The sequence below is a fragment of the Cervus canadensis genome, chromosome 21 (assembly GCF_019320065.1).
Source record: "Cervus canadensis isolate Bull #8, Minnesota chromosome 21, ASM1932006v1, whole genome shotgun sequence".
NCBI lineage: Eukaryota > Metazoa > Chordata > Mammalia > Artiodactyla > Cervidae > Cervus > Cervus canadensis.
In genome coordinates, this window is record NC_057406.1 from 14,343,682 (window position 1) to 14,370,113 (window position 26,432).

General features: G+C 47.9%; 1 pseudogene; it reads left to right on the forward strand.

The window, feature by feature from the left end:
* Window positions 1–1,572: 1,572 nt before the first annotated feature.
* LOC122423121 lies at window positions 1,573–10,335 on the forward strand (annotated as a pseudogene).
* Window positions 10,336–26,432: the final 16,097 nt, after the last annotated feature.

Here is a 26,432-nt window from a genome sequence, read left to right on the forward strand (position 1 = left end):
GAGAGGGCAGGGGCAACCCAGGTCTGTAGGGAGACATGTAACCAAGCTGCATCCTGCCAGCCCTATGGCTAAACCAAATCCTCACGGTGGGGATTATCCATTACTTTTTCTAGTTCTTTGAGATTCCTAATCCTCTTGGCCCTGAGCATGGATAATCCAAGGCTTACGTGCACATGATTTTTCACAACCTTTCCCAAGACCTTGGTCTTGTCAGGAGGTGAAACTGAGGCCCTGGCTGGGGCGCCCCGGAGTCACCGAGGCGGGGGACGGAGCCTGTCCCTGTGGCTTCTAAACATGTGGCTCTTTAGCATCTTACAGAGAGAGGAGGGAAAGGATGCATTGAAGAGAGGATGTTTGGACAAACAGCCATCTTAATGGCTTCTCAATAGAGGCAGGTGGGACTCCCACCCCAGCCCCCATATTCCTCCAGCCCATTGGTCAGCAGAAGGCTGGAGGAAGCTGGAGGATCCAGCAAGATCAGAAAAAATAAACTTATTCCTTCACCGTGTGGGTGGGGAATGAGGAAGAAGTGAACCTGAGATGGGGGGCGTGGTTACCCTGGGGGGAGGCCTGAGGGTGTGATGTCCCCATCCTGCCTGCCTCTTAGGAAGAGTGTGGGGTGCAGGGCGTGGGACCCTAAGAGGGGACTGGTCTCCCTGCGGGGGGAGGGCGGGGCTGCTGACCCGTCTGACTTCCTCCCCGTCCTCCCGGGAGCCGCCGCCCTTTACCTTCTGAGCAACCCCTCCCCTGGGTTGTCTGCTGCTGTCTCTCTGGATCTGAGACAGTGTCCCGTCCCCGGTCAGGTGAGGACAGGAGCCTCAGCGCCTGGAAGTGAGTGAGTGTGAACGCGAGTGTGTGTGGGGGGGGGGGGGCGGTGCTGGGCTGGGACCACCACAGATCAGAGCTGGGGTGCGGCGGAGTAGAGAGCTTGTAGCCAGGGTGGGTGGGGGGCACTGCCCTGCACCCTGGAGCTCAAGGACCGGTCTGGGACCCATCACGGACCTCAACGCCCCCGGCGAGCAGCCAGAGCACGTCGGGCACCGACCGGAGGAGCCCGGGAGGACCCACGGGGTGAGTGAAGCCCTGGACGGACTAGGGGTGGCTGGGCTTGGTGAGGCGGGGAAAGAAGCCTGGGGTGCTCAGCAGACCCGCAGGTGGAATGAGAAGACTAAGGAAAGCCAGCGAGTCCCGCCTCTCTGCCCCGCCCCTTGGGCTGCCCGACAGCCACGCCCCTCTCCTGGGCCCTGTAATATCAGGGGGCGCCCGGTAGGGGGCGCTGCCGAGAGGAGCCGCAGAGGTGTAAACATCCGAACCGCGCTAAGGCCCATGGACTCTCCCCAAAGGGGACCGTGGTGGGGGTGGGGGTGGTGGTCATCCAGTGTCCGAGGGCGGAGCAGTGGGGCCCCCCAGCCCGTGTCCTGGGTTCCTAGACCCTCAGGCAGTGGGGGAGGGGAGGGAGTAGGCAGAGGAGGTGGTCTACATGAGATGCAAACCCCACTTCTACTCCTAGGTGCTCACGATGGCCGGGGGCCCTGGAGAGACTCTGGAATAAATACTTGTGGGCCTTAGAGAATGGAGGTAGGAGGTGGTGTCACCGGATGGCGTTTTTCTTATGTTTATTCCACCCAGACTAATGCCAAACATTCGGAGGAAGAAGAGCTGGTGACCAGCGTGGTGAGGGAGGAGCGGGTGGTGGGTGGACCTGGAGGCCAGCTTGGCCGTCCCGCCTCCCCTTGCTTTTCCAGACCCGAGGACGGGGTCCTGGTTCCTGGTTCACTCGCTGCTGCAGGTCACCCTCCTCCTGGCTGTCTACCTCCTCCTGGTGGTGGCAGGGCCTTGCCTTATGTCCAGTCGGGAGCCTCCGAGTCTGGCAGGACCCCTCGCCGCCTACAACCTGGGCCTGTGGCTCTCTCTGGGTACATGTTCTATGAGGTAAGGCTGGTGGGGGACCCTGCAGTCCTAGGGTCTCTTTCTTGGGGGTGCCAGGGGGTGGATAAAACCATGATATTCCCATGCAGACAATTGAGAAGCCTTGACGGGGACAGAGGGGCTGGAATTCTGGGTTATCTTTGGCTGCCATGTCTTCCCTTGTGGTGGTTCAGTTGCTCAGTCATTTCCAACTCTTTGTGACCCCATGGACTGCACCATGCTAGGCTCCTCTGTCTTCCATTGTCTCCCAGAGTTTGCTCAAATTCATGTCCACTGATGCTACCTAACCATCTCATCCTCTGCCTCTCTCTTCTCCTTTTTCCTTCAGTCTTTCCCAGCATCGTGGAGATGCAAACCTCCATCACTCAAGCCCATTTTCCTTAAATAAAAAAGTGGAAGTGAGCGGCGAGCCTGAATGGAATTCGTTCTCCACTTGCACCTAAAAACCGTCACCTCCTGTTTCTGCCTGGGCTCTGCTAACCTCAGTTCCTTTTTCTGAGCCCCAAACCCAGTGATCCTTCCAGATGTGTTATCTGTCTCCCAATAGCAAGAGCGTCCAAGGCAGGGCTGTCTCTTACTTCTCTTGGTAAAGACAGGCCCCTCAGAACGTCTGGTACCATGTGGAAGAGGCTGACACCTTGTGAGACGTGTCTGAGAACTTGTCATTTAATTGTGGTGACAGAGTACCCCGCTGCCCCCACGATCCTTTGAAAGCCTGCCGTGCCCATGTTGGCTTCCTGCTCAGAAGCCCTCTGTAGCTCCCTTGGCTGACAGGACCAGAAGGAAGAGTCTCTCATTTAGGGAATATTATTTGGTTCATCGAGGTGGCTCGGGGCTCAGAGCAGGGTCCAATGTGAAGTGTTTAGTACCATTCTGGACTCATTGTCACATGAGTAGACAAATGATAAAATTTCAGTTTCTTAAAACAACCTTCAAGACCCTTCATGAGGGATTTTCCTGGCAGTCCTGTGGTTAAGATTCCACACTTCCACGACAGGGAATGCAGGTTCAGTGCCTGACTGGGGAACTAAGATCCTTCATGCTGTGTGGCAGGTGGCCAAAAAGTTAAAAAAAAAAAATCATGAATGGATTCTGCTGGGTCGCTGCTCCTGTGACTGCCCATCTGCTGGTAGAAGCCTCCACCACTGCCCCTTGCAGCCCCGGGCATCAGGAGAAGTCCAGACACTCCTTCCAGCATGCAGGTCCCTCACCCTCCCCTCTGCTGGCCCCATGGCCGCCTCATTGTGAGCCCACTACCAGCTTCTGGCATACTTCGTGTTTCCTACTCATCCTGGAAAGTGAGGATGGTTTTCTGTATCTTTAGGGGAGCACTTAGCTTCCTGGGGACGGGGCTGATGTGCACATGGCTTCATGTCCCCTCCTGACTTAAGGTCTCATGCAGAGTAGGTGCCCAGTGTGGGTTTGTGGTCCATATTTACCCACATTAAAAACAAAACAAAACTGGGGACCAGCAAGATGTATGCAAGGCCAGCCTCTGAGCCAGCCAGAGCTCAGGGTTGACCTCATTGACAGTCGTTCACCAAGTGTTAGTGAGGGCTGGGGAGGGATGCTGGTGTCCAGAATATCCTCTCGGGCCTTCAACCAGTCAGGCTCTAGCTGTGTGGGGCGGAGCAGGAATCATGACTTAATCCTTCCCTATTCTCTTCCTTCTAGTTCATGGCCACTTTGCTCCTGGCTAACTACAGCTACCTCTGCCAGCCAGTAGACTACAGCCGGAACAAGCTTGGGATGAGGGTAAGACAGGCAATGGGAAAGTTGACCTGGAGATGTTACCAGAGTCTACACTCGGGCCGCTCTCAGGCCTCAGGCTGATAAGTGGGGAGAAGATGTGTTGAGGCAAGGAATATGCCTTTGATTGATAAGATGGCAGAGGAATGTCTCAAAATAACCATCATAAAAGGGTCTGGATGCCAGGTTCTTTTATAGAAGGGAGATAGGAGGGGGTGAGGAAACAAAGTAAAAAGGTCATTAATCTTGCATTTAAATATCTCCCAGAATGGCCAGCCTGAGAGTGGGAGTGGAGGGGATGTGTTAATGTCTTCTTTCTTGCAGCCATTCACAGGTGGGCAGGGTCCAGATGCCTCCATGAAAAAAGGCACTTTGGTTTAACATTCAGGCAGAGGGCCAGGGTTCCCCAAGGTGGGCCATTATGTATGGACAGTATCCTTTTAGTGAACAAAAAACAATGGGAAGAAGAGGTTAACGAAACAAGTCCAACATGTAGTCAAATTTTGTTCTTCTCTATAATAAAGAGCGGGTTCATAGAATGAACTTCATAAAAACCAGGTGCTGTCACCTGGGTCTTCTGATGGGACTCAGTGAAGATCAGCTCAGTACAGGCTCAGAAGACCTCAGTGTGACTCTCAGCTCTGCCAGTTCCTCACTGTGTGACCATGGGTAGCTTCCCTGCCTTTTACAGGCCTCAGTTTTCTATCAGTAAAATGGGGATAATGACACCTATTTTATAAAAGGAAACAATTGGAAGAAGATTGAACAAGCTGATGTGTGAAAGTGTTCACACCTTGGCCTGGCACACATGGAATGTGTGGTAGCCAAGGGGTCAATATTTCATTTTTTTTAGCTGCTCTCTCAACTGGAAGCAGAACAAAAGGCTTCCTTGCAGTAAAAAACAAAACAAAACAAAAAAACCCTAGGCTTGGCTAGTCACAAGTGATTTGGGTGTTGAATCAAGGGAGATTGAATGGTATACTCAAGTCTTGCTGCTCAAAATATGGTCCATGGGCCAGAGATGGCAGGAACATCACTGGGACCTTGTTGGAAATGCAGAAATTCATGGCTCACCCCAGTTCAGAATCTGCTTTTCAACAAACAAGATCCCTGAGTGATCTGTGTGCTGGTTAAAAGTCATGTATCCTCCTTTTCTCTGTGCCAGCCGGTATCTTCATGCAGGCAGGTGGGCACTGTGGGGGCAGAGGGTGCAGAGGGACCGTCAGGTTGGAGCCAAAGCCAGTGGTGCCAGGTCAGTGGTACCACCAGCCTGACAGCACTCTGACTGCACTTTCCTTCCCTGACCAGCAGATGGCGAGCGTGTGCTGGTGGTGCTTCTCAAAGGCCGTTGAATTACTTGACACCGGAGTGCCTATCGCTTGTAGAGAATTACCTCTGTCAGCCAGGTCTGGGGTGGTTTTGAAGGCACTGTGAATAAATGCTTCCCTCCAGAGTCCCTGTTGGCTACACCTGAGGCTGATGTCAGAGTCAAACCTCGATCCTACGACCTGGAGAAAGAAGGATGCTCACTGATGAAGCATTTGCCCCCCTTAGCAACCAGGTTCCAGGTTAAGAGAAAATGGGAAGAGAAACAAACTTTAGAAACTGTTGTTATGTAGCAAGAGACATCAGAGAGCAAAAGCCTTAAGTGTTATAAGTAAAAGAAGTCTTGCTTGTGAATCCAGAAGTCTTGTGGGGGTGGGGTGAGGCCACAGTTTTGGGGGTGGTGATAAAGTCTCTCTCAAAGTGGAGTCTGAGTGGAGAACCTTAGGGAATTTGTCTGATGGTTCCCTAGGTCCTGGGCTGGGTGTTTGACACCTGAGTTCTCTACCCAATGCCCTGGGGTAGGGTAGGGGGGTTGGTCAGGTTAATACTGAAAGATCCCAGCCTCTGAAGCCAAGTTATGTTCAAAATCCCAGCTTGGCCTCCTGTTAGATGTATAACCTTGAACAACTTGGGCTTGCTTGGTGGCTCAGCAGTAAAGAACTCCTGCCAATGCAGGAGATGTGGGTTTGATTCCAGAGTCGGGACGATCCCCTGGAGAAGGCAATGGCAACCCACTCCAGTATTCTTACCTGGAGAATCCCATGGACAGAAGAACCTGTCAGGCTACATAGTCCATGGGGTCACAGTCGGACACCACTTAGTGATTGAACAACAGCAACAAACAACTTACTTAAATTCTGAGCCTCGGCTTTGAGGTCTATAAAATGGAGATGAGTATAAACCGCACACCATTATGAGTGTTTCTATGAGCTTTTATACGTACAGAGGCACACAGAAGGGGCTGTCCAGGCATTTGACCGTGGCATCACCCTTGAGTTTTAGCCTCCCTGTCAGCACAGCAGACAGAGTCACCCTGTCCCTGGTAGCTGAGGCCCCAGGTGGCGTCTGGAGGAGCAATGACCCCAGAGTTGAGCCTTCTCTTCCTCCACAGGTCTTCTTTATATTATGGAAGAAGCCTGAGCAGATCACCTTCTTGCATGTCTACCACCATGGCACCATGCTCTTCAACTGGTGGGCTGGGGTCAAATACATGCCGGGGGGTCAAGGTGAGTGAGGGGCTTGGGCAGGACTCGTGGGGCACACCCCCTTCTGCTGGACGGAGTGCCAGCTCGGGAGGCAGGCAGCCCGGCTCCCCGGTTCCTCTCCTCTGTGGCCCTGACTCCTGGCCGCTGCTCACACTTTCTCTCTGTTGCTCCCTGGAGCCCTCCCTGGAGTGGGGGAGGAGGCACCTGGAGATGCTCAAGACCATCAGCCCAGAGAGGGCAGGAGGCATTGTAAGCATCCTCGTCTGGCATCCTTGTAACCCACAGCCCACCTTCATGACCTCAAGTGGCTCATGCAGGACCCCCTTGTGATAGAGCCACACCAGGGCTCGTCTCTGTGGGGTGTGCAGAGATGGCTTCTTGGAAGACTGAAACTGGAAGAGAGAGTCCAGAGCACAGGCAAGCCCGGAGCCACTCACTTCCCTCCTTCTTCCCACCCTGCCCTGCAGCCTTCTTCGTTGGGATGCTGAGCTCTCTGGTCCATGTCTTCATGCACCTGTACTATGGACTGGCCAGTCTGGGGCCCTGCCTACGGCCTCTGCGTGGTGGAAGCTGCACCTTACTGTCCTGCAGCTGGTGAGAAAGACCTGCTGGCTCCAGGGGCCTCAGCGGAGCGCCGGCTTCTATTCTCGACTGCACCAGTGACTTGTAATCTGACCACAAAAAAGTCCTTCTCATCGCTTCCTTAGCCTCTCAACTTGCGAGGTCTCAGCAACCATTTTGCCAGATCCTAGAACTGATCCTGATGTCCTGACCTGATGTGAGGCCCGGAGCAAGTGATTCCGGCCTCAGTCTCATCTTCCAGTGAAGTGAGGGAGCTGGGCTAGGTGCTCTTGGACGGCTAATGTCCTGCGAGTCTGTGATAACTTTTCCATCCCTGGGGAACTGGGGGGCCCTGTGGTTTGGGGAGCACTGTTGCCAACTGCAGGTGACTGCCTGAGCTGTCCCTTTAGGGGCTCAAGATAGATTGAAGCCGTCATCAGTGTTGACATGATAGGGTGCGATGGGGAAAAACGGGGGACCAGACCAGGAGAGGGGTCAGGAAGGTTCTTAGCATCATGAGCAGGAATGCCTGGGGTGGTGCTTCCTAGTTCTTCCTTGTTCTGAGCCCTGGGAGCCCCAGGGGATGACAGGAAGGTCAAGGGGAGCATCTGCCAGTTTTTTGCTTCTCACCCTCTGCCGTCTTCTCTTTCCTCTTGTACCTCCTCTCCCCAGGGTCAATTTGTGGCCATTGCCGCCCACTCCTCCTACAATCTCTTTGCTGAGTGCCCCTTCCCCGACGGGTTCAACATGGCCGTCCTCCTGTACTTGCTCCGCCTCTTGACCCTTTTCTTCAACTTCTACCAGCAGACATACCTGAGGAGCAAGCGGAAGAAACCGGCTTAAGGGGCAGGACCACGGACTGAAACTAACAGAGGGTTCACATCCCACCTGGGCTGAGCAGATTCCTCTGGGCCCGAGTCTCATTCAATGAGCAAAGACAAGACTCACCTCTGTTCCAGAGTCCAGGAAGACAGAAGTGGACTCAGCTTCTTGAACTCACTTCTCGTGTGGATTTGTCACTGTTTGTACACCTCCTTTCAGATACACAATAGAAAGGGTGTATGCGTGTGTCTGGGCGCTCAGTTGTGTCTGGCTCTTTTGCAACCCCAGGGACTGTAGCCCAGTAGGTACCTCTGTCCATGGGATTCTCTAGGCAAGAATGCTGGAGTGGGTTGCCATTGCCTTCCCCAGGAGATCTTCCCAACCCACGTCTGTTCTGTCTCCTGCTTTGGCAGGTGGGTTCTTTACCACTGAGCCACCTCTGCTAGATATGAGCCCCACAGGAGGGATTGGCTTACTCTCCATGGTCCCCAGAGCTGGAACAGCACCTCAATAAGTGGGCATTTGGATCCATATCTTGCCCCACTGGTGGTCATGACCTCTGATGAAGAGCAGGGCTGGGAGCGTGGAGGAAGTCAAGGTTGGCTCGATCTCTCACCTTGTGGGTGGAGACAATGAGTGAGAATGTCTACCAAGAAAGTGGGTCTGTGTGATTTCTAGCATGGATGTGCAAACAATTCCCCTGCATATATCTCTCTGTTCATCAGTGCCTACATGTGTATTTACAAAGTTGTATAATTCTGTGTGTGTGAGTGGAGTGGCAGACAGGACTACACATATAGGTCTGAATGTGTGTCCTAAGTCACTCTGTGGACTGTAGCCCACCAGGCTCTTCTGTTCTGGGGATTCTCCAGGCAGGAATACTGGAGTGGGTTGCCATTGCCACCTGCAGGGGGATCTTCCCACCCCAGGTATCAAACTTGCGTCTCTTATGTCTCCCTCTTTGGTAGGCAGGTTCTTTACCACTGGTGCCACCTGGAGAGCCCCATGTGTCTGAATACTTGTTTTCAAATACATGTATATGCTTCCATTTATGATTTTCTTTGTTGGTGTTTGTAACTGCCTCTTCTCTAAATCTTGGAAAGTGCCACTCTGGCAAATAAAAGCTGCTGGGATCCATAACCCTTCTGTCCCAGTAGGAGACACAGAAGTCTGCCAGAAGCGTCTGAATACACGTTTCACTGACAGCCTCCAAACAGGGATGTGAAAAAAATGAGGGATGGGGTAAAACAAATGCTATCCACTTCACAGAGAGAGAAACGGACTAGCAAAAGGAAGCGTACAACTGGGATCATGTCGGGTGTTGGGAGCAAACGTCTGCTGGGCTGTTTAAGATTGCAACTGGATGGGTGTCTGGAATGTGGTTTTCCTAGGAACTGTGGCAAAGAACCCTTGGCGCAGTGGTAAAGAATCCACCTGCTAATGCAAGAGATACAGAAGATGTGGGTTCTATCCCTGGGTTGGGAAGATCCCCTGGAGGAGGAAGTGGCAGCCCACTCCAGTATTCTTGCCTGGGAAATCCCATGGACAGAGGAGCCTGGCAGGCTACCGTCCATGGGGTTACAAACACGACTGAGTGACTGGCCATGCAAGAGCACACACTCCTCTATGCCTGCAAGATGCTGTTTCTCCTTTATAATCTCTCCCCTTAACCCTTTCCTTCACTGAGGAGGTTTTTATTTTCTGATGCCTCAACAGTTAAGAACGTTAAAGACCCGCTGAAGTTTCTGCAAGGCTATTTGGGGACTATTTATCCATCAGGTACTCTAGTTAATTAATTCAGGCTAGGCAGGGCTGTATCCTGTGGACAAAATACTCAGAGAAAATTCCCTCCTAGTTGTGCAGGATATGAATGCCTCCCACACACTTTTGCACAGCAGGTTGAGTGTCTTCGCAGGTGGGGGGGCTTATTTTAAGGCAATCTTAAAAAAAATTCCACACCAGAGTAAGGTCTGTTCATTTGCTTAGCAGCCAGGATAAAGGAAGGATGAGTCATCCCAGAGTTCAGAGCTAATATTTGTCCTTCGTGACTGCCTCTCCTGATTAAGCAGCACAAGAGGAAGTGCTGTATGTCCTGGGTCACGTCTGAATGAAATAAGATTTTGGCGGGGAAAGCCTGGTGTGAGAAAGCTCGGTGGAGAGGGTTTGAGGAAAAATTCTCAGGGAGCTGAAGGTGTCCATCCTTTTTTTAAAAAAAAAAAAAAAAAAAACTTGCCCTTTGTTGTGACGACTCTACCTGGTTCAGGGCTGCTGAGCAGGATGTTGTATGTATATTAGGGTAGAAAGGTTGTGTGAGATTACAAAACAAAGTTATTTGGATTTGTCAAAACACAGCCAGATTCCTAATTAATATGGTGGGAGTTCATCTCTATGAACGCTTAAAGATAATGGAAGCAAGGGTGCGGGTTAGATTTTTAAATATATAGCGTGAATTCATGGCTTCAGTTGTGTCCAACTCTTTTCGACCCCACAGACGGTAGCCCGCCAGGCTCTCTGTCCATGGGATTTTCCAGGCAAGAATACTAAAGTGGGTTGCCACTTCCTTCTCCAATCACATAGGATGTTGCACTTCTATTAAAATGGTCTCCAAGTCAACAGCCTCCAACCAGGCCATACCTGAAGCCTTCCCTTTTCCCACTGTGGAGCTTTCCTATCTGTCTGCCTTTGAATCGCTGCCAAAATACAGTGATTCCTGCTCTAGCCAGCTCTGAATACACAGCCTTCACTTGTTCCCACTGGCTCTGGTTTTCTTTATTTCCACATCGGGAAGTCTTCTGGGCCTGCACATTAAGGCCAGAGGGTGTTATGGTCTACCTACACTAGGGAGGACCCAAGACATTGCCCCAAATTTTCCTATGACTTTCCTCTAGCCCAGGAGGTAGGCTTGCCAGATAAAAGGAGGATTCCCAGCTACACTTGAACTCAAAAAAAAAAAAGATAATTTTTAGTGATTTTTAGTGTAAATATGTCCCAGGCAGTATTTGGGACATACTTATGCTAAAAAATGTATTTGTTGTTTATCTGAAATTCAAATATAACAAGGTATCCTATATTTTTATTTGCTAACTCTGGTCATCCTATAGGAGCAATGAGACATTCTCAGGCTCCAGTCTCACAGGTGGAAACAAAAAGTTAAGAAAAAGAAGGAGAGAGAGGCGGCCTGGTGGGGCTACAAGAAGTTTCAGAGCTAACACGAGGGGGAACACATTGAAGGTGATGTAGGAAGCCCTTCTGGGATTGAATGAGGGTTCAGCATCATCTCACGGGATTTCCAGGCTGGAGAAGGGATGCCAACGAGAAGTGACTCTTCCAGTTCATTGCAGCACTGATTACAGTAGCCAAGATGTGGAAACAAACCAAATGTCCACCCAGAGAGGAATGGATAAAGAACACGCGGTACGTGGTATATATAATGCAGTATTACCCAGCCATTGAAAAGAATGAAATCATGCCATTTGCAGCAACATAGATGCACTTAGAGATTGTCATACTGAGTGAAGTCAGGCAGAGAAAGAGAAATACCGTATGACATCCCTTATATGCACAACCTAAAAAGAAATGATACAAATGACCCTATTTATAAAACAGAGAGAGACTCACAGACTTAGAGACTGAACTCATGGTTACCAGAGGGGAAGGAGGGGGGAAAGGGAGAATTAGGGCGTTTGGGATGGACATGTACACACTACTATGTTTAAAATGGATCACCAGCAAGGACCTACTGAATAGCACAAGGAACTCTTCTCAATGTCATGTGGCAGCCTGGATGGGACGGGAGACTGGGGGAGAATGGATGTATGCATATGCATGGCTGAGTCCCTTTGTTGTCTATCTGAAACTATCACAACATTGTGAATTGGCTATGAAAGTGAAAGTGTCATGGCTGACTCTTTCTAAGCCCATGGACTGTAGCCTGCCAGGCTCCTCTGTCCATGGGATTCTCTAGGCAATAATACTGAAGTGGATTGCCATTTCCTCCAGGGGATACTTTCTGACCTAGGGGTTGAACCCAATTGATCCAATCCAATCTCTTGCACTACAGGCAGATGCTTTACTGTCTGAACCACCACAGTTCAGTTCAGTTCAGTCGCTTAGTCGTGTCCAACTCTTTGCGACCCCATGGACTGCAGCACACCAGGCCTCCCTGTCCATCACTCCCAGAGCTCATGTCCATTGAGTCAGTGATGCCATCCAACCATCTCATCCTCTGTCATTCCCTTTCTTCTCCCACCTTCAATCTTTCCCAGCATCAGGGTCTTTCCCAATGAGTCAGTTCTTCACATCAGGTGGCCAAAATATTGGAACTTCAGCTTCAACATTAGTCCTTCCAATGAATATTCAGAACTTTCTTTTAGGATGGACTGGTTGGATCTCCTTGCAGTTCAAGGGACTCTCAAGAGTCTTCTCCAACTCCACAGTTCAAAAGCATCAACTCTTTGGCGCTCAGCTTTCTTTATAGTCCAACTCTCACATCCATACATGATTACTGGAAAAACCATAGCCTTGACTAGACAAAGTAATGTCTTTGTTGGCAAAATAATGTCTCTGCTTTTTAATATGCTGTCTAGGTTGGTCATAGCTTTTCTTCCAAAGAGCAAGCATTTTTTAATTTCATGGCTGCAGTCATCATCTGCAGTGATTTTGGAGCCCCCCAAAATAAAATTTGCCACTGTTTCAACTGTTTCCCCATCTATATGCCTTGAAGTGATGGGACCAGATGCCTTGGTCTTAGTTTTCTGAATGTTGAGCTTTAAGCCAACTTTTTCACTCTCCTCTTTCACTTTCACCAACAGGCTCTTTAGTTCTTTGCTTTCTGCCATAAGGGTGGTGTTATCTGCATATCTGAGGTTATTGATATTTCTCCCGGTAGTCTTGATTCAGCTTGTGCTTCATCCAGCCCAGCATTTCTTATGATGTACTCTTCATATAAATTACATAAGCAGGGTGACAATACACAGCCTTGACATACTCCTTTCCCTATTTGGAACCAGTCTGTTGTTCCATGTCCAGTTCTAACTGAACCACCCTGGAAACCTGTAAATTGGCTATGCATGCATGCTAAGTTGCTTCAGTTGTGTCCGACTCTGCGTCCACATGGACTGTAGCTTGCCAGGTTCCTCTGCACATGGGATTCTCCAGATGAGAATTCTGGAGTGGGTTGCAATGCCCTCCTCCAGAAACTGGCTATACTCCAATATAAATTTTAAAAATTTTACAAAGAAAGAAATGAAGTGATTATTCTGCTGCAGGGGTATGCGATCAAGACACATTTAGGCCTGGAAGTGGAGGCCTGCTTCTCACCAGGGCTGCAGCAGCATTTCTGTAAGCACTGGTCCCCACACACCCACCCCAAGCTTCACACCAACCCATGAAGAGGAAAGGGGATGGGAGGAAAAGACTGAATACGATTGTTATCAAGCTGAAATGATGTTTCAGGCCTTCTAGGGGAGTGTGTTGACATTGCCAAATTTAACTGGTTTACCTGGAAAAGACATTTTTCTGCAGTTGGCATATGGATCCTCACTATTAAAAAGCAAATCCAGTGATCAGAACATTTTTAGGATTTAACACTTTGCACATACAATCCAGTGTCTGTGAGGCATTTGAAAATTCATACTCACCATATATATGGGCTTCAAGTCTTTTTAAGCACTGACTGGAGATCCATGACTTCTTTTTTTTTTTTTTTTTTTAATTTTATGGATGAATGCATAAAGAAGATGTGGTCCATATAGACAATGGAATATTAGTCAGCTGTCAAGAAGAATGAGATAATGCCATTTGCAGCAACATGGATGCAACTAGAGATTATCTTACTAAGTGAAGTAAGTCAGAAAGAGAAAGATAAATGCTGTATGATATGACTTATATGTGGAATCGAAACTATGACACAAATGAACTTATCTGTGAAAGAGAGACAGACTCACAGACACAGAGGACAGACTAAGGCAGATGGGGGACAGGGGAACGGATGAAGTGGGAATTTGGGATTAGCAGATGCAAGCTATTATATATAGAATGGATGAGCAACAAGGTCCTACTCTATAGCACAGGGAATTATATTCAATATTTTGTGATAAACCACAATGGAAAAATATTTTTTTTAAAAAGTGTGCATATATACATATAACTGCACTTTGCTGTACATAGAAATTAACACTGCACTGTATTAATAAGTCAACTATACTTCAGTAAAAATAAATAAACCCAGATTTCTCTGATTCCAAAGCCTGTGGTTTTCCCACACTGCTTGCCCGCCCAGCTACCACATTTCTCAATTTCACGAGAAATTCCTGCATCCCTTGGTTGGCTCTAATTATAGTCTTTCTAAAAAGGAATGTGCTGGGCCTTCTTCCTGGCATGAACTGCACCTCACTGGGAATGCCAGGCGTCTTTAACATTTCATTTATTAATAAACACTTACATAATCTTGCTTCTGTGTGCCAGACTTTGGGTTCGGGCAGTGTACACACGTTAACTCAATCTAGATCTATAACAATAAATGGTCATGAAAATGTGTACTAATGAAGCACCGTTATCATTGCTATCATCTTACAGGTAATGAAACAAAGGTGCAGAGAGTTAACTGACTGGCCCAAGGTCACATAGCCAGTAAGTTTTGCAAAACCAGGATTCACATCAATTGCCATGCAGTGTGACCCCCTTTCCTTTTAGAGGTTCAAACTTCTCATCCCAACCTGTACCCTGACTCCCTCCTACGAGTGCTGAGATAGGGGAGGTCCAGGACTTGGAGCACCCCCAAAGAAAGCTCCTGGAAAAGCCCAAATCTTTAAAAAATATGTATCTTAAGATAAATACCCTATGATACCCCTTATATGTGGAATCTAATAAAGAATGATACAAAGAAGCTTACTTACAAAACAGAAATTGACTCACAGATCTCGAAATCAAACTCGTGATTACCAAAGGGGAAAAGTGGAAGGAAGTGATAAATTAGGAGATTAGGACTGACACATAGACGCACTACTATGTATAAAAAAGGTAACTAATAAGGACCTACTCTACAGCACAGGGAACTCTACTCAATATTCTGTAATAACGTATATGGGGAAAGAATCTAAAAAAGAACGAATATATATGTGTGTACAACTAATTCACTTTGTTGTACACCTGAAAATAACACAACATCGTAAGTTAACTATACTCCAATAAAAATTAAAAATGCAGCCAGTCCTTCCCTGGTGGTTCGCCCATTTGTCACAACTACTGAGCCCCGAGCTTTGAGCGCGTCCTCTGCAGCAAGAGAAGCCAGCGCAGTGAGAAGGCCGAGCACCGAAGCTGGGGAGCAGCCCCTGCTCGCCATAACTGGAGAACGTCTGCGTGCAGCCTCAGAGACCCAGCACAACCAGAAATGAATAAATAAACAAACAGGTGATTTTAAAAGCGCATATATATGTATCGTAAGTGAAAGCTGGCATGGCCCAGCTATAGCTCCCAGCAACCCTCAGTTCTGGTTAAAAAAAAATAGGCCATTTAAAACTTTTAGTCTATGGGAAGTGCTTATGGCCTCTAAGAAGGCTCCTTCTTTCTTCTTCTTTTTTTCTTTTTTCTTTTTTCCCCTAAACATTTATCTGTTTGGCTGCACCGAGTCTTAGTTGTGGCACACAGAATTTTTGATCTTTGTTGAGGCATGTGGGAACTAGTTGCCTGACCAGGGATGGAACCTGGGCCCCCTGCATTGGGAGCGTGGACTCTTAACTACCGGACGACCAGGGAAGTCCCCAAGCCTGCTCCTTTGGAGATTGGAAACCAAATCTCTAGTCTTGGTGGTATTAACCCTCATCACAGTAGCTTCCTCTCCCCCTCACGCCCTGTGATCTCAGACAAGGACCCTTGCAGGGGACGGAGGAGCCGCCTAGCAGTGTCCGCTTTGAGGAAACAGTCAGCTGACCTCAGCTGGGAAGACATACCCACCAATGGAAAATCTCTGCCTCTTGGAGGCCCTTGGTTTTGACAAGATGCTGGACATCCCACCTTTCAGAGATTGTTGTGTGCTAACAGGCAGTGTCCTCAGAACTCCTCAGTCATTTACATCTTTGTCACCGGCTTCTCCCCATCAGGTCTTATCAGGGACTTGGCATGACCAAGGGCAGGATGGGAGACGGGTAGAGAGAGTTAGAAAGAGAAACCTGGTGAAAACTCTCTGGATCAGAGGAGATGCCCTAATAATGCATAGCGATAACCAGCAGCTGCTGGGCCTCACCACTCACTTCTCAACCAACCTCGGGCAATTTGCTTGCCTGCATGAGCTCTCAGCTTCCATGTCTGTGCTCAGACGCTCAGTCGTGTCCGACTCCTTTCTTCCCCACCAGACTTCTCTGTCCATGGGATTCTCCTGGCAAGAATACTGGAACGCATTGCCAGGCACTCCTCCAGGGGATCTTCCTGAGCTAGGGATCAAACCTGCATCTGCTACTCCTGCATTGGCCGGTGGATTCTTTACCACTAGTGCCACCTATATATTAGGATCAATAATAGCAGCTACCTCTTAGAGTTGTTATTGAGGATTAAAAGCCATAGTGTATGTAAAAGTCATAGTTCAAGCCCTGTAAGAACTCAAGAAATGTCAACTATGACTATATAATACATACTAACTTAATGCAATTTGCTATTTTTAAAATTTACTTTATTGAAGTATAACTTTTTAAAATTATTCAGCATATCTTGATAAAATACAATAGAACATCTTGTAAAGTAACTTTTGTAGTAGTTTTACGGAGTCGGCTAAGCCGCTCTAAGAAAAAGGCAAAGTGCAGTGAATCAAAGAACAATGAAGCCTGTTTGTCTCCCAGGTAACAGTCCAAGGTGAGTGCCCAAGTAGTGAAGTACAGTTGGTTCACAATGTCATGTTATTTCTGCTGTACATAAAACTAATTCAGTTTTATATACATACACACACACACACATTCTTTTTCATATTCTCTTCCATTATGGTTTATCGCAGGATATTGAATATATTTCCCTGTGCTGTACATGGGTGCTAAGTCACTTCAGTCATATAACGCTCACTCTTTGTAACGTTACTCTTTGTAACACTATGGACTGTAGCCCACCAGGCTCCTCTGTCCATGGGATTTCCCAGGCAAGAATACTGGAGTGGGTTGCCATTTCATTTTCCAGGGGAGCTTCCAGACCCAGGGATTGAACCCACGTTTCTTACATCTCCTGCACTGGCAGGTGGGGTCTTCACCACGAGTGCCACCTGGAACGCCCGTGCTACGCAGCAGGACTTTGTTGCTTATCCATTCTATGTATCATAGAACATTTTTTATTTTATGTGAGCCCCATTACACCTATGAACCCCAAGTTGTATTTCCCATTTTACACCATTAAAAAAATGGTGTAGGGTAACTCACTTTCCCAGGCCATGTAGCTAATATTCAGATATGCAGAGTGCGACTCGAAGTCTTGGTTTTCTGCTTTCCAATGTCACGCTTATTATATTGCCTTGGAGACAGCGTTAGCAGTAACCTTCCTCCACCAAAGCACAGGCATACACACTGCATCTTTTTCCTGAGCTCCAGGAGAGCAGTCTTTACAACTTGGTCGCTGGTTTTCAGTATTACCCAGTGTAGTTGAATAACCCTAGGGAGCTGAGGTGAGCCATGCAGTTCAAGAGGTAAAACACCACGAGGAGTTTGCCAGCCATTTCTCTCTTGGCAGAGATAAAGGCTTGAAGCTAAGTTGAAGAGTCCGATGGGTGGTGGCTGAGTGCCATCAGAAAGTGTGAAAGTCCTTATTATGACCCTCAATATCATATTCCTACCCAGCGGCATCAGCCTGCTAAAAATAAGATAACTATTTCCCAAGATTAATTAAAAAAAAAAAAGGAAGAAGCTGGGACGGTGGGGGTTTTGGCATTGGTCTGGGGAAGGGGAACTAGAAGACAACAGACATTAAAATAGAAGCTGATGAACGCTGTGTAATTTCCAACAGTTGATAATGTCACACTGCAAGGTTAGTGGTTCTGCTGAGATAATTGCCATTCCCCAGATTACTGTCTTTACCAGAGAAAGAAATGATTGCTGTGTGTGAGACATCATACTGCCTCTAGCTTCTTGAAACATGGCAGTGATTAATGAAAGACTAAGCTTGAGATTTGCAAATCTTTCACCTAGAGTTGGGGACTTTTAGGAATAGAGAGACAGTTCCTAAGAAGAAGAAAACATGATTAACTACTCCACAGACAGGGGGACTGAGATGCTTATGGAATGACTCAGTCTTCAGAGCAAGTCTGGATCTGAAAAATGATGCTCTAACCCTATTGACCTCTTGAGATTTTTTTTTCCCCCTGCTGCAGAGAGTCAAGCCCGAATACTCATTGTAAGGACTGATGCTGAAGCTGAAGCTCCAATATTTGGCCATCTGATGCAAAGAGCCAACTCATTGGAAAAAATCCTGATGCTGGGAAAGATTGAGGGCAGGAGGAGAAATGGGCAGCAGAGGATGAGATGGTTAGATAGCATCACCAAATCAACGGACATGAATTTGAGCAAACCCCAAGAGATAGCAGAGAACAGAGGAGCCTGGAATGCTGCAGTCCATGGAGGTCACAAAGAGTCAGACACTAACAATACTAATAGTTATTGAGTGCTTATGATTCTTCAGGCATTTAATATGAAGGTAGGGCTTCCCTGGTAGCTCAGTGGTAGAGAATCTACCTGCCAATGCAGGAGACACAGATTCGATCCCAGGATGTAGAAAATCCCTTGGAGAAAGCAATGGTAACCCACTTCATTATTCTTGCCTGGGAAACCCCATAGACAGAGGAGCCTGGCGAACTATAGTCCAATGGGTCGCAAAGAGCAGGACACAGATGAGCGACTAAGCAACAACAAAGTTCTATCAGTGTCTTTATTGGACAGATGGAGAAACTGAGCCTTAGATAGGTTGAGTGTCATGTTGAACAGGAGGTGTTGCCAGCCCTCAGACCAGACCTAGCTCAGCCGGGATCCGAGCTCATATTCTGCAGAATGTAGCTCCCAGCCCCTGAACTCCTCATGCCCCACAGCATCCAGTAAAAGGACCAGACTCCCAGGGAGGCCCATTTTCCAGGACAGTGGTTCTCAAGCTTTGGTTACATCAGAATCACCTAGACAGCTTGTTAAAATACAAATTCTTGGGCTTGATCTACCTGTATTCTGATCCGGTAGGTCTGGGAGGGGCTTGGACATTATATTTCTAATGAGCTTCCAGATCTTCTGGTCTCTGCTGGTCCACTCAAAGTGGACTGCACTTTGAGTGGGGAGCCCCTCCACCTCAGCTCCTACCTCCAGGTCTAGTCACATTGAAACTGTGACTGAGCCCTAATCCTGTTCCATGACCAAAGCATCTTTTAACCAAATTAGAATAAAGGGGATTTATTTTGAGAGACATTGAGAAAAATGGGGACTGTCTGGCCTGCATGAATCGTGTAGTGACCACATGTTTTCTTCCCAGACTTAGAAAGGATAGTTCTTATATAAGAGTAAAACTGTTTTACATTTGCTTAACACTTTAAAAATAAAGTGCTCTTTCGATATACCTGGATACATAACCTAAACTCATAAATATAACTTCACACCATGAGGGCCATAATCTAGCTCAACAAGCCATGAAATATAAAATACTCAAAGAATGCCTTCCTTGATCTGGAGGCCTAAGCAGAGAAATCAGAGTTGTAGTCATTACTGAGAAAGGGAAAAACCAAATTCAAATGGCTCTAACCCTAAAAATCTATGAAGCTCCTGGTTCACGATTTCAAAGTTAGAAGGCTTTCATGTTATGTCAGTGAATACCACAGTGAGATGGATTGAGGAAGGAAAGATGGACATTAGAAAAAGAGAGACTGAGATAAAGAGTCCCACTGCATCCCTGGCTTCGCTTGTGGCTCAGCTGGTGAAGAATCTGCCCCCAGTGTGGGGGACCTGGGTTCGATCTCTGGGTTGGGAAGATCCCCTGGAGAAGGGAATGGCAACCCACTTCAGTATTCTGGCCTGGAGAATTCCATGGACTGTATAGTCCATGGGTCGCAAAGAGTTGGACATGACTGAGTGACTTTCACTAATGCATCCCTAACCCTCTAGCCGGAGGGAGCAGACACCCTCACTCACCAGGGCTAGTCCTCCTTTGAACCTCGAAGCCCTTTCCATCTGGGTCACTTTCCTTTCTCCGTTTGGCCTCTGAAAAGCCCGGGACCCATTAATGAATTTATTCCTGGATTATATTAGGGCAGGAGGGAGGGAGGGAGGGAGAGAAAAAGCCACTCTCCAGATGAGAACCTTGATTTGTGAATGTCTCTCCTTTTAATCCCTCTGACAGGAAACCACTGTAACAGACTCTGGTTTCGCTCAGGATCTAGGTCAATTTCAATGTAATCTCTCCTTTCCTCTAACCCTCAGCCTGGCCTCCTGCTCTCATCTCTTAAAGCAGCAAAGACATCCTCCTCCCTCCCAACACCCCGCAAACACAAACTCACTTGTTTTGCACGTGTGTTTTGCCTGACTCTGCCTTGGCCGCTCTATCAAACAGGAAAGAAAGGCCATTTCCAGAATTTCCTCCCCAAGGTGTTGGATTGAGGGGCAAGTGAGAAAGGAGTGGGGGGGGTGGGGGGAGGGGGGAGAACAGCTGCTCCTCTCATTAAGATGTTTTTCACCCCAGATCTGCCAGGGGGATGCATCTGGGAGAGAGGATTAGAGGAGAGAGGGCTTTGCTGATTAATACTCTATTATTCATTATTGCACACTTACATATCCTGAGGTCTATTATTTAAAAGTAACGACCACAGGATCACATTAATACTTTGTAACATTCAGTAGTAAGACTCATTCTATCCAAGACTTACTAATCGGCCTTTTCCTCCTAACTTTTTAAGAAGTTACTTCGGTTTATTTCAACCATGTTTCCTTCTGTTTGACTCTCCCTGGTCCAGCCTTAGAAGTCCGGAGCCCTCTGCCCAGACTCTGGACACCTTGGTGTTTCCTTAGAAAGATGCTGACTAATGAGTCTTGGGCAGGGGTTTCCCTGGTGGCTCAGTGGTAAAGAATCTGCCTGCCAATGCAGGAAACATGAGTTCGATCCCTGGTCCGGGAAGATTCCACATGCTGCAGAGCAACTAAGTCCGTGTGCCACATCCGCTGAGCCTCTGTTCTAGAGCCTGGGGGCCTCAACTAATGAAGCCCTTGTGCCCTAGAACCTGTACTCCCCAACAAGAGAAGCCACGGCAAGGAGAAGCCTGCTGCCATGAAGGGTAGCCCCTGCTGGCCACAACTAGAGAAAAGCCCATACAGCAACGAAGACCCAGCACAGCCAAAAATAATAATTAAAAAAGAAATCGGAGATCTCTCCACAGTGCCCAGGGATGTGCTAGAGAAGCCCTGCCAGAGTGCCTAGGGCTGCTTTAGAGATGGGGTCCCCACAGCAGAGCTCTCTTCCCCTCGGCAGGAAGGGGCAGAGGCTGAGCTGAGCCCTGGCCGATGGGAAGCACTCTGGCTGGCTTGTAGGGTGTCTGTCCAGTCCCTTCACTGGAAACTCTCATCACATTTCTGATGGGGTTTTCATTCCTTATAACCTCCTCCAAGGTCACTATTGTTGTTGTTGCTAAGTTGTTGCTCTGCAACCCCATGGACTGTAGCCCTCCAGGCTCCTCTGTCCATGAGATTCTCCAGGCAAGAATACTGGAGTGGATTGCCATGCCCTTCTCCAGGGGATCTTCCTGACCCAGGGATCAAACCTGTGTCTCCTGTAGCTACTGCATTGCAGGCAGATTCTTTACCACTAAGCCACTGAGGAAGCCCTCCTCCAAGGTAGAGGGGCAAAAATCAATAATTGCTAGGAAAGACTCCTGACTTAATTAGGACTGAATTTTCTTTTTGCCCCCACTGCCCCTTTAAATTTTGTCTAATGGAGGAAGCTTTTCCCCTTGACCTGGGTAGAAATCCAGGAGATCTCCACGTTGTTTTGGTCCGTTATATAATAAACAGAGCTACACTACCTTTAGGTCTCAAACATGCTCCTAATTTAGGAACGAAAGCACCCAGTCCAAAATGTTAAATTGCTTCTAGCCACAAACTTGTTTTAACCCACAGAGTGAAGGCCGTCTGTGTAATAACAGATAATGGAGAAATCGAGAACCTGAATGAAAGGCCAAAGCAGATTTAATTCAGGACTTCCCATATTTGACCATCCACTGCCTGCTTAGGTTCCATCTCCACAACCACTTGGAGTGTCTGGCTTATCTCAGAAATCCTCTTTCAACTCCTAGCCCACGGTTTCCCCTTCCTCGCTACTCCAGAGGTGAATTCCTTTCTCTCGGTTTGATTACATTCAATAGTTACTAGTTGATATTCACAATATGACCAAGGTACCATGTTTGCTGTTGGAAGGCAAATCAGATGAGTTTGGTCCTTGACTTCAAGCTATCTCTAGCTCTATTATCTGAAAGTTAAAGTGTTAGTCACTCAGTCATGTCCTACTCTTTGCAACTCCATGGACCCTATAGCCTGCCAGGCTCCTCTGTCCATGGAATTCTCCAGACAAGAACACTGGAGTGGGTTGCCGTTCCCTTCTCTAGGGATCTTCCCCACCCAGGGATCGAACCCAGGTCTCCTGCATTGCAGGCAGACTCTTTACCGTCTGAGCCACCATGGAAGCCTACCTATCTATTAATACCTTCCTACCTATGATCTCTATCTATAGAAAGATAAATGGTATGGTATATATATTTATATATGGGGCAGATAGATACATACATACAAAAATAAATAAATACAGACACACACATAGAGATAAATATATGTTCTAATGAGAGTAGAGGGGGAGAAGAGGCTAAAAGAAGTAATGGAGAAATAAAATGAAGGCCTCTTGGCACATATGCTTTACAGACACACACACGAAGCACCTGAGTGTTCAGGAAAGGAGTATTCATGTGTCCTGTTAGGGGATCGTGACCTCGCCAGCTCTTCATGATCTGACTTCCTCCTCTTCTCCAGCCCAGTCTCACAGACTTCCCCCCAGCCCTGTGTCAGCTGTGTTCACTTTCTTTCAGTTCTTTGTCTTCTTTTTTTTAAAAATAATTTTATTTATTTATTTAGGCTGTCCTGGGTCTTCACTGCTGCTCAAGCTTTTCTCTAATTGCGGTGCATGGGCTTCTCATTGCGGTGGCCTCTCTCGTTGTGGAGCACAGGCTCTAGAATGCTCAGGCTTCAGCAATTGTAGCTCCCAGGCTCCAGAGCACAGGGTCAATAGATTTGTGCTGCATGGATTTGGTTGCTCCATGGCATGTGGGATCTTCCCAGATCAGGGATTGAACCTGCGTCTCCTGTATTGGCAGGTGGATTCTTTACCACTGAGCCGCCAGGGAAGCCTTCTTTCAGTTCTTCTAACCAACCCTGACCCTTCCACCCAAGGACCTGGGAACATACACTTCCCTCTACCTGGAACAGTATGCCTTACTCATCATCACCTCAGAAAGCTTCCCTGGGTCCTAGGGCAGGCGTCGGACTCCCCACCATTCTCACAGCCCCCTACATTCTAGCTGTACTCCTCACAATTGTGTTAACCAACCAGCATAAAATTAGATGCTCAGAGACTCTGGCCTTGCCCAGAGGAAAGATGTCTGTCCTGGTCATCAATAGACTCCCAGACCCTGGAACAACATCTTATACATAGTAGGTACTCACTGAATATTTTTGAAGGGATTAATAAACATGGCATTTAAGATTCATTCTCCTTTTTATCTTCTCCCTTTTCTCTCTCTTCCAGTCCAGTTCTCCTTTTTTTTTTTTTTTTTTTTGGACCCCTTACCTCTCATAATGTTCTTTTCTCTTGGTTCTGCACAGTTTAAGAGTCCCACTGTGGTCTGCTGGGAGCTGTCCCGTGAATTGAGAGATGATCCCTCCTTTGTTTACTTCTGGAGGTCTCATTCTGGGAGATAATAATGTAGGTGTTGCAAGTCATTCATTCAAAGTCATTCATTCATTCATTCATTCAAACCGCTTGGGGTCTGTCTGAGAGGAGATGCTGCTCAAACTGTGACTTGAGGATAGGAGCGGCAGCACCCCAGGGGGGCTTGTTTGAGTCTAAGCCTGCCTGTGGGGGCAGGGGGGGCTCAATCTTGCTTATTTACTTACTTATTTATTTATTTTGTTTTGTTTTCCTTTGAGGCATGCTGGATCTTAGTTCCCGGATCAAGGACTGAAACTGCGCCCCCTGCAGTGATGTGTGTATATGTTAGTCACTCAGTCATATTTGACTCTTTGCGACCCGATAGACAGACTGCAGCATGCCAGGCTTCCCTGTCCTTCACCATCTCCCAGAGTTTGCTCAAACTCATGTCTATTGAGTCAGTGAAGCTATCTAACCATCTCATCCTCTGTTACCCCCTTTTCCTCCTGCCCTCAATCTTTCCCCGCATCAGGGTCTTTTCCAATGAGTCGGCTCTTTGCAACAGGTGGCCAAAGTACTGGAGCTTCAGCTTCAGCATGAGTTGAAGGTTGATCGGGAAGCAATGAAAGAAACATAAGAGAACTTGCAGAACTCAGAAGGGGACATCTTCAGACCAAGATGCTCTTCTGACACCTGGGAAAGGAAAGGGAAGGAGGAAAAGTTGGATGGGGGGGTCTCAGATGGCATTTGTTTATTTATTTATTACTTTAAAAATTTATTAATATTTATTTATTTAGCTGCACCAAGTCTTAGTTGTGACATACAGGATCTTTAGTTGTAGCATGTGGGCTCTCGCCCGAGGCCCCCCTGCATTGGGAGTGCAGAGTCTTAGCCACTGGACCAGCAGGGAAGTCTCTCAGATGGCAATATTTTTCTTACAAAGTCTTGGCAGACCCAGCAGGGGAGCTCCAAAGCAAAGAGCAGACTCTCAGATTTGCAGAGTTCTGCGCTGCGCAGAAACCGAACCAGCCAGGTCCCTGTGAGCCTGCAGTGCTGTCATGGCCCGGGGGCTCCTCGGGAGGATGGAGACCAGGCAGAGCCGGGAGGTGGCAGCAACCGGGGGCTGGCAGCCAACTGCGTCCTTTGCAGCCAAAAGGCAAGTTCTTTCTCTAAGGACGATCCTGCTGTATTCCCCATGGCAGACACTGTGACATCTGCAGGTAATCTTACAAGAAACCTATGAGGGCTAGGAAATGCCTGGAAAGCAGATTTAGGGAAGTGCCACACTAATGGCCTGACTCACACGCCCTTCTAGGACCGTTTATGTGGTGCTGTTATTCTTCAGGACACAGTCTCCCTGAGGCTCCTGGAAGACAAGGTCCAGGGAACCCTTTCCCTTAGGGAGCCCGGAGAGAGCCCGTGTGAACTGACACGGCACCTCTCTATTTATAAGATGTGTGGGTCAGTGAACAAAAGAGAACCCAAAGGTCTCTGAGTCCGTTTCCTACCAGCTCTGCAGTTCCAGACTTCCCAGGGCAGACTTGATCTCAACTGGCAACTTCAGAGTCAGAGAAGAAAAAACAAAAAAACAAAAAACAGCATAGATCTGAGGATGCAGGGGTGTGCAAGGCCCTGATGATAACCAACGATGCCTCTACACACTCATTTTCACTTTCATGCCCCTTTCCCACTCATGCACATCTGCCAGGACAGCCCACTGAACGTGCAGAGTTGCACACAGTGAAAACGTTTGCCTATGCCAAATGGACATTCACCCTTGAGTTCACTTAACAAAACCACGTGGACACACACTCCTCCTACCCTGACACAAGCTTGTGAGTTTACACTCTGCTATTCCAACCCACATTTGTGCACCCAGCATCAAGCTTTCAAAAAGTCCTTTGTGCTGCGTGCAGAGTAATTCCGTGTTGCACATCAGAAGAAAAAAAAAAAAAGTCCTTTGTGTGCGATGCTTACATGAACAAGAGACTATAACATTACATACAAAAGCCCCAACAACCTACAGAAACAGAAATAGACAATCATACAGACATTCAAAAACACAGAGATTTTAGGGTAAATTAAAATTATCTGGAGGCTGTGCCTGGAATGGCTTGAAGACATGCCTTGAAGGCTATTTCTCTCTTGGCTACAGATGCTAACACCCAGGGCTGGGGCGGAGCAGAACGCCTGATTCCCTAACCCAGAAGCACTTAGGGGATCATCTTAGCCATTCTCCAGCCTCCTGCAGAATGGACTAAAGCCATTAAGTCAGATGGTGAGGGGGAGAGAGCAATCATATCCTTGTATCCTGGAAAGGGGGTCGCACATTTCTATAGAGGAGCGGAGTGGGGGGAACAGGGGCCCAGACTCTGCTTGCTTGGGTTTAAATCCCAGCTTCGCCACTTTCTACTGTGTGACTTCAGGCAAGTTAATCAACTTCTCTGTGTCTCATTTTCTTCACCTATAAACATGGGGCTAATAATATTATCGAGAAAATGGGTTGCTGAGAGACTAGACCAGCCAATATTTGTGAAGTGCTGAGAATGGGCCTGCTACAGCAGAGCAAAGTGAGTATTGGTTTTTATTCTACTCCTGACAATTCTCCACCCTGGGGACTCCGGGGCTCCCAGGCTCCTTCCCCAGCAGCGCCCCTCCCAGTCTCCCTATACAAGCCTCCTTGCAGTCACCAGCTCCTAGCTTCCACTGGCAGGAACCGCTCTCTCCAGGGTCTTTCTCCCTCCTCCCCTTCCCTCTTCCTGGTTCCTACAGATGAGATTGGTGGAGAGAGCAGTGGCTGTGTGTGGTAGGAATAGGAAGCCAGGCAGTCAGTTCCCAGTCTCAGCTGCCTGCCTGGGGAGCTACCAGGCTCGATGTGCTTGGGGGACCACCCCTGTCTGCCCTGGGAATCAGGGCTTTCCCAAGGGCAAGGGCAGG